Raw genomic sequence first — 13,782 nt, forward strand, 5'->3', positions numbered from 1 at the left:
CTCTGGTAGAACCAGAGTTAAGAGCCTCCAGAATTTAGTCTAATGTATTTCCTATGGAGGGGGTTTGTTTGTTTACGATTAGCTTAATTACTCGACTACTGTTTGTCGTAGCCCTAATTCTTAGTATGGCTAGATGGGGGACAAATTGGTCTATAACATACTCAAAGGACATCCCCGTATCTCCAGTAGAAACAGCAATACGTGAACAAACAAACCCCTCCATAGAAAATGCATTAGACTATACTTTGCAGGCTCGTAACTCTGTTTCTACTGGAGATACGGGGATGTCCTTTGAGTATGTTATAGTCCAATTTGTCCTTCATCTAACCATACTAAAAACATTGAGCTACGACAAACAGTAGTCGAGTAATAAAGCTAATCGTAAACAAACAAACCCCTCCATAGGAAATACATTAGACTAAATTCTGGAGGCTCGTAACTCTGGTTCTACCAGAGATACGGGGATGTAAATAATGTGACCTTGACACAAATGTTCGGATAATTATAAAAAAAAAAATTCGCGGTTTCGAACCTGTGGCCTTCCGGGAGTGAGGCGGATGCGATAACCGCTACACTAAAGATATGTTATTATTATTAATCGAATGAACAGGGTCAAGTAATTAAGCAATACGTGAACAAAAAAACCCCTCCATAGAAAATGCATTAGACTATACTTTGCAGGCTCGTAACTCTGTTTTTACTGGAGATACGGGGATGTCCTTTGAGTATTTTATAGTCCAATTTGTCCCCCATCTAACCATACTAAAAACATTGAGCTACGACAAACAGGGGCCGAGTAATTAAGCTAAACGTAAACAAACTTGCCGTCCATAGGAAATGCATTAGACTATAATTTGCAGGCCCATAACTCTGTGTCTACTAGAGATACGGGGATGTCCCTACGATATGTTATAGTCCAAATTGTCTTCCATCTAACCATACTAAAACATTAAGCTACGACAAACAGGGGCCGACATATTAAGCAAAATGTTCGTCAATTTTGGTATCGTCTCACTTATTTTTATTATGTTACTTACGATTTTTGCACTAAACTTTGGAGGCTCATGACTCTTGTTCTACAAGAGATACTGGGATCTCCTTTGGATATGTTATAGTACTCTTTGCTCCCCATACAAGGATACTTTAAACTTGAGGCTACCTCAATATCGTCGTCAACTTACTTTTTGTCTCACTTATTGTTAGAAGGTTACTTTTGATTTTTGAAAATAAATTTTGCAGGCTCGTAACTCTGATTCTACTGGAGATACGGGGATGTTCTTTGAGAATGTTATAGACCAATTTGTCCCCCATCTAGCCATACGAAGAATTAGGGCTACGACAAACAGTAGTCGAGTAATTAAGCTAATCGTAAACAAACAAACCCCTCCATAGGAAATACATTAGACTAAATTCTGGAGGCTCGTAACTCTGGTTCTACCAGAGATACGGGGATGTAAATAATGTGACCTTGGCACAAATATTCGGATAATTATAAAGGTCTTTGCATGTTCCAAGCAAAAAAAAAAAAAAAACTTCGCGGTTTCGAACCTGTGGCCTTCCGGGAGTGAGGCGGATGCGATAACCGCTACACTAAAGATATGTTATTATTTTTAATCGAAAGAACAGGGTCAAGTAATTAAGCAATACGTGAACAAACAAACCCCTCCATAGAAAATGCATTAGACTATATTTTGCAGGCTCGTAAATCTGTTTCTACTGTAGATACGGGGATGTCCTTTGAGTATGTTATAGTCAAATTTGTCCCCCATCTAACCATACTAAAAACATTGAGTTACGACAAACAGTAGTCGAGTAATTAAGCTAATCGTAAACAAACAAACCCCTCCATAGCAAATCCATTAGACTAAATTCTGGAGGCTCGTAACTCTGGTTCTACCAGAGATACGGGGATGTAAATAATGTGACCTTGACACAAATGTTCGGACAATTATAAAAAAAAACTTCGCGGTTTCGAACCTGTGGCCTTCCGGGAGTGAGGCGGATGCGATAACCGCTACGCTAAATATATGTTATTATTTTTAATCGAAAGAACAGGGTCATCCCCGTATCTCCAGTAGAAACAGATTTACGAGCCTGCAAAGTATAGTCTAATGCATTTCCTATGGAGGGGGTTTGTTTGTTTACGATTAGCTTAAGTACTCGGCCCCTGTTTGTCGTAGCCCAAAGTTTTTAGTATGGTTAGATGGGGGACAATTTGGACTATAACATATCCTAAGGACATCCCCGTATCTCTAGTAGACACAGAGTTATGGGCCTGCAAAGTATAGTCTAATGCTTTTCTTATGGAGGGGTTTGTTTGTTTACGATTAGCTTAATTACTCGACTGCTGTTTGTCGTAGCTCAATGTTTTTAGTATGGTTAGATGGGGGACAAATTGGACTATAACATACTCAAAGGACAACCCCGTATCTCCAGTAGAAACAGAGTTACGAGCCTGCAAAGTATAGTCTAATGCATTTTCTATGGAGGGGTTTGTTTGTTCACGTATTGCTTAATTACTTGACCCTGTTCTTTCGATTAAAAATAATAACATATCTTTAGTGTAGCGGTTATCGCATCCGCCTCACTCCCGGATGGCCACAGGTTCGAAACCGCGAAGTTTTTTTTTTTGCTTGGAACATGCAAAGACCTTTATAATTATCCGAACATTTGTGTCAAGGTCACATTATTTACATCCCCGTAACTCTGGTAGAACCAGAGTTACGAGCCTGCAAAGTTTATTTTCAAAAATCAAAAGTAACCTTCTAACAATAAGTGAGACAAAAAATAAGTTGACGACGATATTGAGGTAGCCTCAAGTTTAAAGTATCCTTGTATGGGGAGCAAAGAGTACTATAACATATCCAAAGGAGATCCCAGTATCTCTTGTAGAACAAGAGTTATGAGCCTCCAAAGTTTAGTGCAAAAATCATAAGTAACATAATAAAAATAAGTGAGACGATACCAAAGTTGACGAACATTTTCTTAATATCTCGGCCAATGTTTGTCGTAGTTCAATGTTTTTAGTATGGTTAGATGACGGACAATTTGGACTATAACATATCCTAAGGACATCCCCGTATCTCTAGTAGACACAGAGTTATGGGCCTGCAAAATATAGTCTACTGCATTTCCTATGGACGGGTTGTTTGTTTACGTTTAGCTTAATTACTCTACCCCTGTTGGTCGTAGCTCAATATTTTTAGTATGGTTAGATGGGGGACAAATTGGACTATAACATACTCAAAGGACATCCCCGTATCTCCAGTAGAAACAGAGTTAGGAGCCTGCAAAGTATAGTCTAATGCATTTTCTATGGAGGGGTTTGTTTTTTCACGTATTGCTTAATTACTTGACCCTGTTCTTTCGATTAAAAATAATAACATATCTTTAGTGTAGCGGTTATCGCATCCGCCTCACTCCCGGAAGGCCACAGGTTCGAAACCGCGAAGTTTTTTTTTATAATTATCCGAACATTTGTGTCAAGGTCACATTATTTACATCCCCGTATCTCTGGTAGAACCAGAGTTACGAGCCTCCAGAATTTAGTCTAATGTATTTCCTATGGAGGGGGTTTGTTTGTTTACGATTAGCTTAATTACTCGACTACTGTTTGTCGTAGCCCTAATTCTTGGTATGGCTAGATGAAGGACAAATTGGTCTATAACATACTCAAAGGACATCCCCGTATCTCCAGTAGAAACAGAGTTACGAGCCTGCAAAATTTATTTTCAATGGTTAGCGCGTTCGGCTGTTAACTAATAGGTTAGTGGATCGAGCCCACCCGGGAGCGGCGTTGTGGGATCTCAAATGTAACGTAGAAAGCCAAAGTTTTTCCACAATACCTGACGATCATTTAATTTTTGGGCTTCCGTGGCGCAATGGTTAGGGCGTTCGGCTGTTAACCAATAGGTTGGTGGTTCGAGCCCATCCGGCAGCGGTGTTGTGAGGCCTCAGATGTGAAGTAAAAAGTCAAAGTTTTACCTCAATACCTGACGAAAATTTTATTTTTGGGCTACAGTGGCGCAATGGTCAGCGCGTTCAGCTGTTAACCGAAAGGTTGGTGGTTCGAGCCCTCCCGGGAACGGTGTTGTGACGTCTCAGATGTAACGTAAAATGTCAGAGTTTTTCCAAAACACCTGACGAACATTTAACTTTTGGGCTTCCGCGGCGCAATGGTTAGCGCGTTCAGCTGTTAATCGAAAGGTTGGTGGTTCGAGCCCGCCCGGAAGAGGTATTGTGTGGTCTCAGATGTAGCGTAAAAAGTCAAAACTTTTCCATAATACGTGATAACCATTTATTTTCTGAGCTTCCGTGGCTCAATGGTTAGCGCGTTCGGCTGTTAACCAATAGGTTGGTGGTTCGAGCCCACCCGGGAGCGGTGTTTTGGGATCTCAAATGTAACGTAAATAGCCAAAGTTTTTCCACAATACCTGACGACCATTTAATTTTTGGGCCTCAGTGGCGCAATGGTTAGCGCGTTTAGCTGTTAACCGAAAGGTTGGTGGTTCGAGCCCAAACGAGAGAGGATTTGTGGGGTCTCAGAAGTAGCGTGAAAAGTAACTTTTCAACAATACCTGACAACCATTTAATTATTGGGCGTCCGTGGCGCAATGGTTAGCGCGTTCGGCTGTTAACCAATAGGTTGGTGGTTCGAGCCCATCCGGGAGCGGTGTTGTGAGGTCTTGGATGTGACGTAAAAAGTCAAGGTTTTTACACAATATCTGACGAGCATCTAATTTTTGGGCTTCCGTGGCGCAATGGTTAGCGCGTTCAGCTGTTAATCGAAAGGTTGGTGGTTCGAGCCCACCCGGGAGAGGTGTTGTGGGGTCTCAGATGTAACGTAGAAAGCCAAAGTTTTTCCACAATACCTGACAACCGTTTAATTTCTGAGCTTCCGTGGCTCAGTGGTTAGCGCGTTCAGCTGTTAACCAATAGGTTGGTGGTTCGAGCCCACCCGGGAGCGGTGTTTTTGGATCTCAAATGTAACGTAAATAGCCAAAGTTTTTCCGCAATACCTGACGACCATTTTTTTTGGGCGTCCGTGGCGCAATGGTTAGCGCGTTCGGCTGTTAACCGAAAGGTTGGTGGTTCGAGCCCATCCGGGAGCGGTGTTGTGAGGCCTCAGATGTGAAGTAAAAAGTCAAAGTTTTACCTCAATACCTGACGAAAATTTAATTTTTCTGCTTCAGTGAAGCAATGGTTAGCGCGTTCGGCTGTTAACCGAAAGGTTGGTGGTTCGAGCCCATCCGGGAGCGGTGTTGTGAGGCCTCAGATGTGAAGTAAAATGTCGGAGTTTTTCCACAATACTTGACGAACATTTAATTTTTGGGCTTCAGTGGCGCAATGGTCAGCGCGTTCAGCTGTTAACCGAAAGGTTGGTGGTTCGAGCCCAAACGAGAGAGGTTTTGTGGGGTCTCAGATGTAGCGTGAAAAGTCGTAACTTTTCAACAATACCTGACAACCATTTAATTTTTGGGCGTCCGTGGCGCAATGGCTAGCGCGTTCGGCTGTTAACCGAAAGGTTGGTGGTTCGAGCCCATCCGGGAGCGGTGTTGTGACGTCTCAGATGTTACGTAAAATGTCAGAGTTTTTCCACAATACCTGACAACCATTTAATTTCGGAGCTTCCGTGGCGCAGTAATTAGCGCGTCCAGCTCATAATCGAAAGTTTGGTGGTTCGAGCCCACCCGGAAGAGGTGATGTGGGGTCTCAGATGTAGCGTAAAAAGTCAAAACTTTTCCACAATACGTGACAACCATTTAATTTCTGATCTTCCGTGGCTCAAAGGTTAGCGCGTTCGGCTGATAACCAATAGGTTGGTGGTTCGAGCCCACCCGGGAGCGGTGTTTTTGGATCTCAAATGTAACGTAAATAGCCAAAGTTTTTCCACAATACCTGACGACCATTTAATTTTTGGGCCTCAGTGGCGAATGGTTAGCGCGTTCGGCTGTTAACCGAAAGGTTGGTGGTTCGAGCCCATCCGGGAGCGGTGTTGTGAGGTCTCAGATGTGAAGTAAAAAGTCAAGGTTTTACCTCAATACCTGACGAAAATTTAATTTTTGGGCTACAGTGGCGCAATGGTCAGCGCGTTCAGCTGTTAACCGAAAGGTTGGTGGTTCGAGCCCTCCCGGGAGCGGTGTTGTGACGTCTCAGATGTAACGTAAAATGTCAGAGTTTTTCCAAAACACCTGACGAACATTTAACTTTTGGGCTTCCGTGGCGCAATGGTTAGCGCGTTCAGCTCTTAATCGAAAGGTTGGTGGTTCGAGCCCGCCCGGAAGAGGTATTGTGTGGTCTCAGATGTAGCGTAAAAAGTCAAAACTTTTCCACAATACGTGACAACCATTTAATTTCTCAGCTTCCGTGGCTCAATGGTTAGCGCGTTCGGCTGTTAATCGAAAGGTTGGTGGTTCGAGCCCATCCGGGAGCGGTGTTGTGAGGTCTCAGATGTAGCGTGAAAAGTCAAACTTTTTCCATAATACGTGATAACCATTTATTTTCAGAGCTTCCGTGGCTCAATGGTTAGCGCGTTCGGCTGTTAACCAATAGGTTGGTGGTTCGAGCCCACCCGGGAGCGGTGTTTTGGGATCTCAAATGTAACGTAAATAGCCAAAGTTTTTCCACAATACCTGACGACCATTTAATTTTTGGGCCTCAGTGGCGCAATGGTTAGCGCGTTCAGCTGTTAACCGAAAGGTTGGTGGTTCGAGCCCACCCGGGAGAGGTGTTGTGGGGTCTCAAATGTAACATAGAAAGCCAAAGTCTTTCCACAATACCTGACAACCGTTTAATTTCTGAGCTTCCGTGGCTCAATGGTTAGCGCGTTCAGCTGTTAAGCAATAGGTTGGTGGTTCGAGCCCAAACGAGAGAGGATTTGTGGGGTCTCAGAAGTAGCGTGAAGAGTCGTAACTTTTCAACAATACCTGACAACCATTTAATTATTGGGCGTCCGTGGCTCAATGGTTAGCGCGTTCGGCTGTTAACCAATAGGTTGGTGGTTCGAGCCCACCCGGGAGCGGTGTTTTGGGATCTCAAATGTAACGTAAATAGCCAAAGTTTTTCCACAATACCTGACGACCATTTAATATTTGGGCCTCAGTGGCGCAATGGTTAGCGCGTTCAGCTGTTAACCGAAAGGTTGGTGGTTCGAGCCCACCCGGGAGAGGTGTTGTGGGGTCTCAAATGTAACGTAGAAAGCCAAAGTTTTTCCACAATACCTGACAACCGTATAATTTCTGAGCTTCCGTGGCTCAATGGTTAGCGCGTTCAGCTGTTAACCAATAGGTTGGTGGTTCGAGCCCACCCGGGAGCGGTGTTGTGTGATCTCAAATGTAACGTAGAAAGCCAAAGTTTTTCCACAATACCTGACGACCATTTAATTTTTGGGCCTCAGTGGCGCAATGGTTAGCGCGTTCAGCTGTTAACCGAAAGGTTGGTGGTTCGAGCCCACCCGGGATGGGTGTTGTGGGGTCTCAAATGTAACGTAGAAAGCCAAAGTCTTTCCACAATACCTGACAACCGTTTAATTTCTGAGCGTCCGTGGCTCAATGGTTAGCGCGTTCAGCTGTTAAGCAATAGGTTGGTGGTTCGAACCCAAACGAGAGAGGATTTGTGGGGTCTCAGAAGTAGCGTGAAAAGTCGTAACTTTTCAACAATACCTGACAACCATTTAATTATTGGGCGTCCGTGGCGCAATGGTTAGCGCGTTCGGCTGTTAACCAATAGGTTGGTGGTTCGAGCCCATCCGGGAGCGGTGTTGTGAGGTCTTAGATGTGACGTAAAAAGTCAAGGTTTTTACACAATATCTGACGAGCATCTAATTTTTGGGCTTCCGTGGCGCAATGGTTAGCGCGTTCAGCTGTTAATCGAAAGGTTGGTGGTTCGAGCCCACCCGGGAGAGGTGTTGTGGGGTCTCAAATGTAACGTAGAAAGCCAAAGTTTTTCCACAATTCCTGACAACCGTATAATTTCTGAGCTTCCGTGGCTCAATGGTTAGCGCGTTCAGCTGTTAACCAATAGGTTGGTGGTTCGAGCCCACCCGGGAGCGGTGATGTGTGATCTCAAATGTAACGTAGAAAGGCAAAGTTTTTCCACAATACCTGACGACCATTTAATTTTTGGGCTTCCGTGGCGCAATGGTTAGCGCGTTCGGCTGTTAACCAATAGGTTGGTGGTTCGAGCCCATCCGGCAGCGGTGTTGTGAGGCCTCAGATGTGAAGTAAAAAGTCAAAGTTTTACCTCAATACCTGACGAAAATTTGATTTTTGGGCTTCAGTGGCGCAATGGTTAGCGCGTTCGGCTATTAACCAATAGGTTGGTGGTTCGAGCCCATCCGGGAGAAGTGTTGTGACGTCTCAGATGTAACGTAAAATGTCAGAGTTTTTCCACAATACCTGACGAACATTTAATTTTTGGGCTTCAGTGGCGCAATGGTCAGCGCGTTCAGCTGTTAACCGAAGGGTTGGTGGTTCGAGCCCAAACGAGAGAGGTTTTGTGGGGTCTCAGATGTAGCGTGAAAAGTCGTAACTTTTCAACAATACCTGACAACCATTTAATTTATGAGCTTCCGTGGCTCAATGGTTAGCGCGTTCAGCTGTTAACCAATAGGTTGGTGGTTCGAGCCCACCCGGTAGCGGTGTTGTGTGATCTCAAATGTAACGTAGAAAGCCAAAGTTTTTCCACAATACCTGACGACCATTTAATTTTTGGGCTTCCGTGGCGCAATGGTTAGCGCGTTCGGCTGTTAACCGAAAGGTTGGTGGTTCGAGCCCATCCGGCAGCGGTGTTGTGAGGCCTCAGATGTGAAGTAAAAAGTCAAAGTTTTACCTCAATACCTGACGAAAATTTAATTTTTGGGCTTCAGTGGCGCAATGGTTAGCGCGTTCGGCTATTAACCAATAGGTTGGTGGTTCGAGCCCATCCGGGAGAAGTGTTGTGACGTCTCAGATGTAACGTAAAATGTCAGAGTTTTTCCACAATACCTGACGAACATTTAATTTTTGGGCTTCAGTGGCGCAATGGTCAGCGCGTTCAGCTGTTAACCGAAAGGTTGGTGGTTCGAGCCCAAACGAGAGAGGTTTTGTGGGGTCTCAGATGTAGCGTGAAAAGTCGTAACTTTTCAACAATACCTGACAACCATTTAATTTTTGGGCGTCCGTGGCGCAATGGCTAGCGCGTTCGGCTGTTAACCAATAGGTTGGTGGTTCGAGCCCACCCGGGAGCGGTGTTTTGGGATCTCAAATGTAACGTAAATAGCCAAAGTTTTTCCACAATACCTGACGACCATTTAATTTTTGGGCCTCAGTGGCGTAATGGTTAGCGCGTTCAGCTGTTAACCGAAAGGTTGGTGGTTCGAGCCCACCCGGGAGAGGTGTTGTGGGGTCTCAAATGTAACGTAGAAAGCCAAAGTTTTTCCACAATACCTGACAACCGTTTAATTTCTGAGCTTCCGTGGCTCAATGGTTAGCGCGTTCAGCTGTTAACCAATAGGTTGGTGGTTCGAGCCCACCCGGGAGCGGTGTTGTGTGATCTCAATTGTAACGTAGAAAGCCAAAGTTTTTCCACAATGCCTGACGACCATTTAATTTTTGGGCTTCCGTGGCGCAATGGTTAGCGCGTTCGGCTGTTAACCGAAAGGTTGGTGGTTCGAGCCCATCCGGCAGCGGTGTTGTGAGGCCTCAGATGTGAAGTAAAAAGTCAAAGTTTTACCTCAATACCTGACGAAAATTTAATTTTTGGGCTTCAGTGGCGCAATGGTTAGCGCGTTCGGCTGTTAACCAATAGGTTGGTGGTTCGAGCCCACCCGGGAGCGGTGTTTTGGGATCTCAAATGTAACGTAAATAGCCAAAGTTTTTCCACAATACCTGACGACCATTTAATTTTTGGGCCTCAGTGGCGCAATGGTTAGCGCGTTCAGCTGTTAACCGAAAGGTTGGTGGTTCGAGCCCACCCGGGAGGGGTGTTGTGGGGTCTCAAATGTAACGTAGAAAGCCAAAGTCTTTCCACAATACCTGACAACCGTTTAATTTCTGAGCTTCCGTGGCTCAATGGTTAGCGCGTTCAGCTGTTAAGCAATAGGTTGGTGGTTCGAGCCCATCCGGGAGAAGTGTTGTGACGTCTCAGATGTAACGTAAAATGTCAGAGTTTTTCCACAATACCTGACGAACATTTAATTTTTGGGCCTCAGTGGCGCAATGGTTAGCGCGTTCAGCTGTTAACCGAAAGGTTGGTGGTTCGAGCCCACCCGGGAGAGGTGTTGTGGGGTCTCAAATGTAACGTAGAAAGCCAAAGTCTTTCCACAATACCTGACAACCGTTTAATTTCTGAGCTTCCGTGGCTCAATGGTTAGCGCGTTCAGCTGTTAAGCAATAGGTTGGTGGTTCGAGCCCAAACGAGAGAGGATTTGTGGGGTCTCAGAAGTAGCGTGAAAAGTCGTAACTTTTCAACAATACCTGACAACCATTTAATTATTGGGCGTCCGTGGCGCAATGGTTAGCGCGTTCGGCTGTTAACCAATAGGTTGGTGGTTCGAGCCCATCCGGGAGCGGTGTTGTGAGGTCTTAGATGTGACGTAAAAAGTCAAGGTTTTTATACAATATCTGACGAGCATCTAATTTTTGGGCTTCCGTGGCGCAATGGTTAGCGCGTTCAGCTGTTAATCGAAAGGTTGGTGGTTCGAGCCCACCCGGGAGAGGTGTTGTGGGGTCTCAAATGTAACGTAGAAAGCCAAAGTTTTTCCACAATACCTGACAACCGTTTAATTTCTGAGCTTCCGTGGCTCAATGGTTAGCGCGTTCGGCTGTTAACCGAAAGGTTGGTGGTTCGAGCCCATCCGGCAGCGGTGTTGTGAGGCCTCAGATGTGAAGTAAAAAGTCAAAGTTTTACCTCAATACCTGACGAAAATTTAATTTTTGGGCTTCAGTGGCGCAATGGTTAGCGCGTTCGGCTGTTAACCAATAGGTTGGTGGTTCGAGCCCACCCGGGAGCGGTGTTTTGGGATCTCAAATGTAACGTAAATAGCCAAACTTTTTCCACAATACCTGACGACCATTTAATTTTTGGGCCTCAGTGGCGCAATGGTTAGCGCGTTCGGCTGTTAACCGAAAGGTTGGTGGTTCGAGCCCATCCGGCAGCGGTGTTGTGAGGCCTCAGATGTGAAGTAAAAAGTCAAAGTTTTACCTCAATACCTGACGAAAATTTAATTTTTGGGCTTCAGTGGCGCAATGGTTAGCGCGTTCGGCTGTTAACCAATAGGTTGGTGGTTCGAGCCCACCCGGGAGCGGTGTTTTGGGATCTCAAATGTAACGTAAATAGCCAAAGTTTTTCCACAATACCTGACGACCATTTAATTTTTGGGCCTCAGTGGCGCAATGGTTAGCGCGTTCAGCTGTTAACCGAAAGGTTGGTGGTTCGAGCCCACCCGGGAGGGGTGTTGTGGGGTCTCAAATGTAACGTAGAAAGCCAAAGTCTTTCCACAATACCTGACAACCGTTTAATTTCTGAGCTTCCGTGGCTCAATGGTTAGCGCGTTCAGCTGTTAAGCAATAGGTTGGTGGTTCGAGCCCATCCGGGAGAAGTGTTGTGACGTCTCAGATGTAACGTAAAATGTCAGAGTTTTTCCACAATACCTGACGAACATTTAATTTTTGGGCCTCAGTGGCGCAATGGTTAGCGCGTTCAGCTGTTAACCGAAAGGTTGGTGGTTCGAGCCCACCCGGGAGAGGTGTTGTGGGGTCTCAAATGTAACGTAGAAAGCCAAAGTCTTTCCACAATACCTGACAACCGTTTAATTTCTGAGCTTCCGTGGCTCAATGGTTAGCGCGTTCAGCTGTTAAGCAATAGGTTGGTGGTTCGAGCCCAAACGAGAGAGGATTTGTGGGGTCTCAGAAGTAGCGTGAAAAGTCGTAACTTTTCAACAATACCTGACAACCATTTAATTATTGGGCGTCCGTGGCGCAATGGTTAGCGCGTTCGGCTGTTAACCAATAGGTTGGTGGTTCGAGCCCATCCGGGAGCGGTGTTGTGAGGTCTTAGATGTGACGTAAAAAGTCAAGGTTTTTACACAATATCTGACGAGCATCTAATTTTTGGGCTTCCGTGGCGCAATGGTTAGCGCGTTCAGCTGTTAATCGAAAGGTTGGTGGTTCGAGCCCACCCGGGAGAGGTGTTGTGGGGTCTCAAATGTAACGTAGAAAGCCAAAGTTTTTCCACAATACCTGACAACCGTTTAATTTCTGAGCTTCCGTGGCTCAATGGTTAGCGCGTTCGGCTGTTAACCGAAAGGTTGGTGGTTCGAGCCCATCCGGCAGCGGTGTTGTGAGGCCTCAGATGTGAAGTAAAAAGTCAAAGTTTTACCTCAATACCTGACGAAAATTTAATTTTTGGGCTTCAGTGGCGCAATGGTTAGCGCGTTCGGCTGTTAACCAATAGGTTGGTGGTTCGAGCCCACCCGGGAGCGGTGTTTTGGGATCTCAAATGTAACGTAAATAGCCAAACTTTTTCCACAATACCTGACGACCATTTAATTTTTGGGCCTCAGTGGCGCAATGGTTAGCGCGTTCAGCTGTTAACCGAAAGGTTGGTGGTTCGAGCCCACCCGGGAGGGGTGTTGTGGGGTCTCAAATGTAACGTAGAAAGCCAAAGTCTTTCCACAATACCTGACAACCGTTTAATTTCTGAGCTTCCGTGGCTCAATGGTTAGCGCGTTCAGCTGTTAAGCAATAGGTTGGTGGTTCGAGCCCATCCGGGAGAAGTGTTGTGACGTCTCAGATGTAACGTAAAATGTCAGAGTTTTTCCACAATACCTGACGAACATTTAATTTTTGGGCTTCAGTGGCGCAATGGTCAGCGCGTTCAGCTGTTAACCGAAAGGTTGGTGGTTCGAGCCCAAACGAGAGAGGTTTTGTGGGGTCTCAGATGTAGCGTGAAAAGTCGTAACTTTTCAACAATACCTGACAACCATTTAATTTTTGGGCGTCCGTGGCGCAATGGCTAGCGCGTTCGGCTGTTAACCGAAAGGTTGGTGGTTCGAGCCCATCCGGGAGCGGTGTTGTGACGTCTCAGATGATACGTAAAATGTCAGAGTTTTTCCACAATACCTGACAACCATTTAATTTCGGAGCTTCCGTGGCGCAGTAATTAGCGCGTCCAGCTCTTAATCGAAAGGTTGGTGGTTCGAGCCCACCCGGATGAGGTGTTGTGGGGTCTCAGATGTAGCGTTAAAAGTCAAAACTTTTCCACAATAAGTGACAACCATTTAATTTCTGATCTTCCGTGGCTCAAAGGTTAGCGCGTTCGGCTGATAACCAATAGGTTGGTGGTTCGAGCCCACCCGGGAGCGGTGTTTTTGGATCTCAAATGTAACGTAAATAGCCAAAGTTTTTCCACAATACCTGACGACCATTTATTTTTTGGGCCTCAGTGGCGAATGGTTAGCGCGTTCGGCTGTTAACCGAAAGGTTGGTGGTTCGAGCCCATCCGGGAGCGGTGTTGTGAGGTCTCAGATGTGAAGTAAAAAGTCAAGGTTTTACCTCAATACCTGACGAAAATTTAATTTTTGGGCTACAGTGGCGCAATGGTCAGCGCGTTCAGCTGTTAACCGAAAGGTTGGTGGTTCGAGCCCTCCCGGGAGCGGTGTTGTGACGTCTCAGATGTAACGTAAAATGTCAGAGTTTTTCCAAAACACCTGACGAACATTTAACTTTTGGGCTTCCGTGGCGCAATGGTTAGCGCGTTCAGCTCTTAATCGAAAGGTTGGTGGTTCGAGCCCGCCCGGAAGAG

At 45.6% G+C, this 13,782-nt stretch overlaps 2 non-coding genes across 2 annotated transcripts; both read left to right on the forward strand.

Moving 5' to 3' along the window:
* The first annotated feature begins 6,213 nt into the window (after nt 1-6,213).
* TRNAK-CUU (transfer RNA lysine (anticodon CUU)) lies at nt 6,214-6,286 on the forward strand. Its single transcript has one exon. It is a non-coding gene; the product is annotated as a tRNA-Lys (tRNA).
* A 7,423-nt stretch (nt 6,287-13,709) lies between these two features.
* On the forward strand, nt 13,710-13,782 carry TRNAK-CUU (transfer RNA lysine (anticodon CUU)). Its single transcript has one exon. It is a non-coding gene; the product is annotated as a tRNA-Lys (tRNA).

This window comes from Phalangium opilio, unplaced genomic scaffold (genome assembly GCF_054372755.1).
Source record: "Phalangium opilio isolate 3A_F unplaced genomic scaffold, DU_Popi_V2 ptg000056l_1, whole genome shotgun sequence".
NCBI lineage: Eukaryota > Metazoa > Arthropoda > Arachnida > Opiliones > Phalangiidae > Phalangium > Phalangium opilio.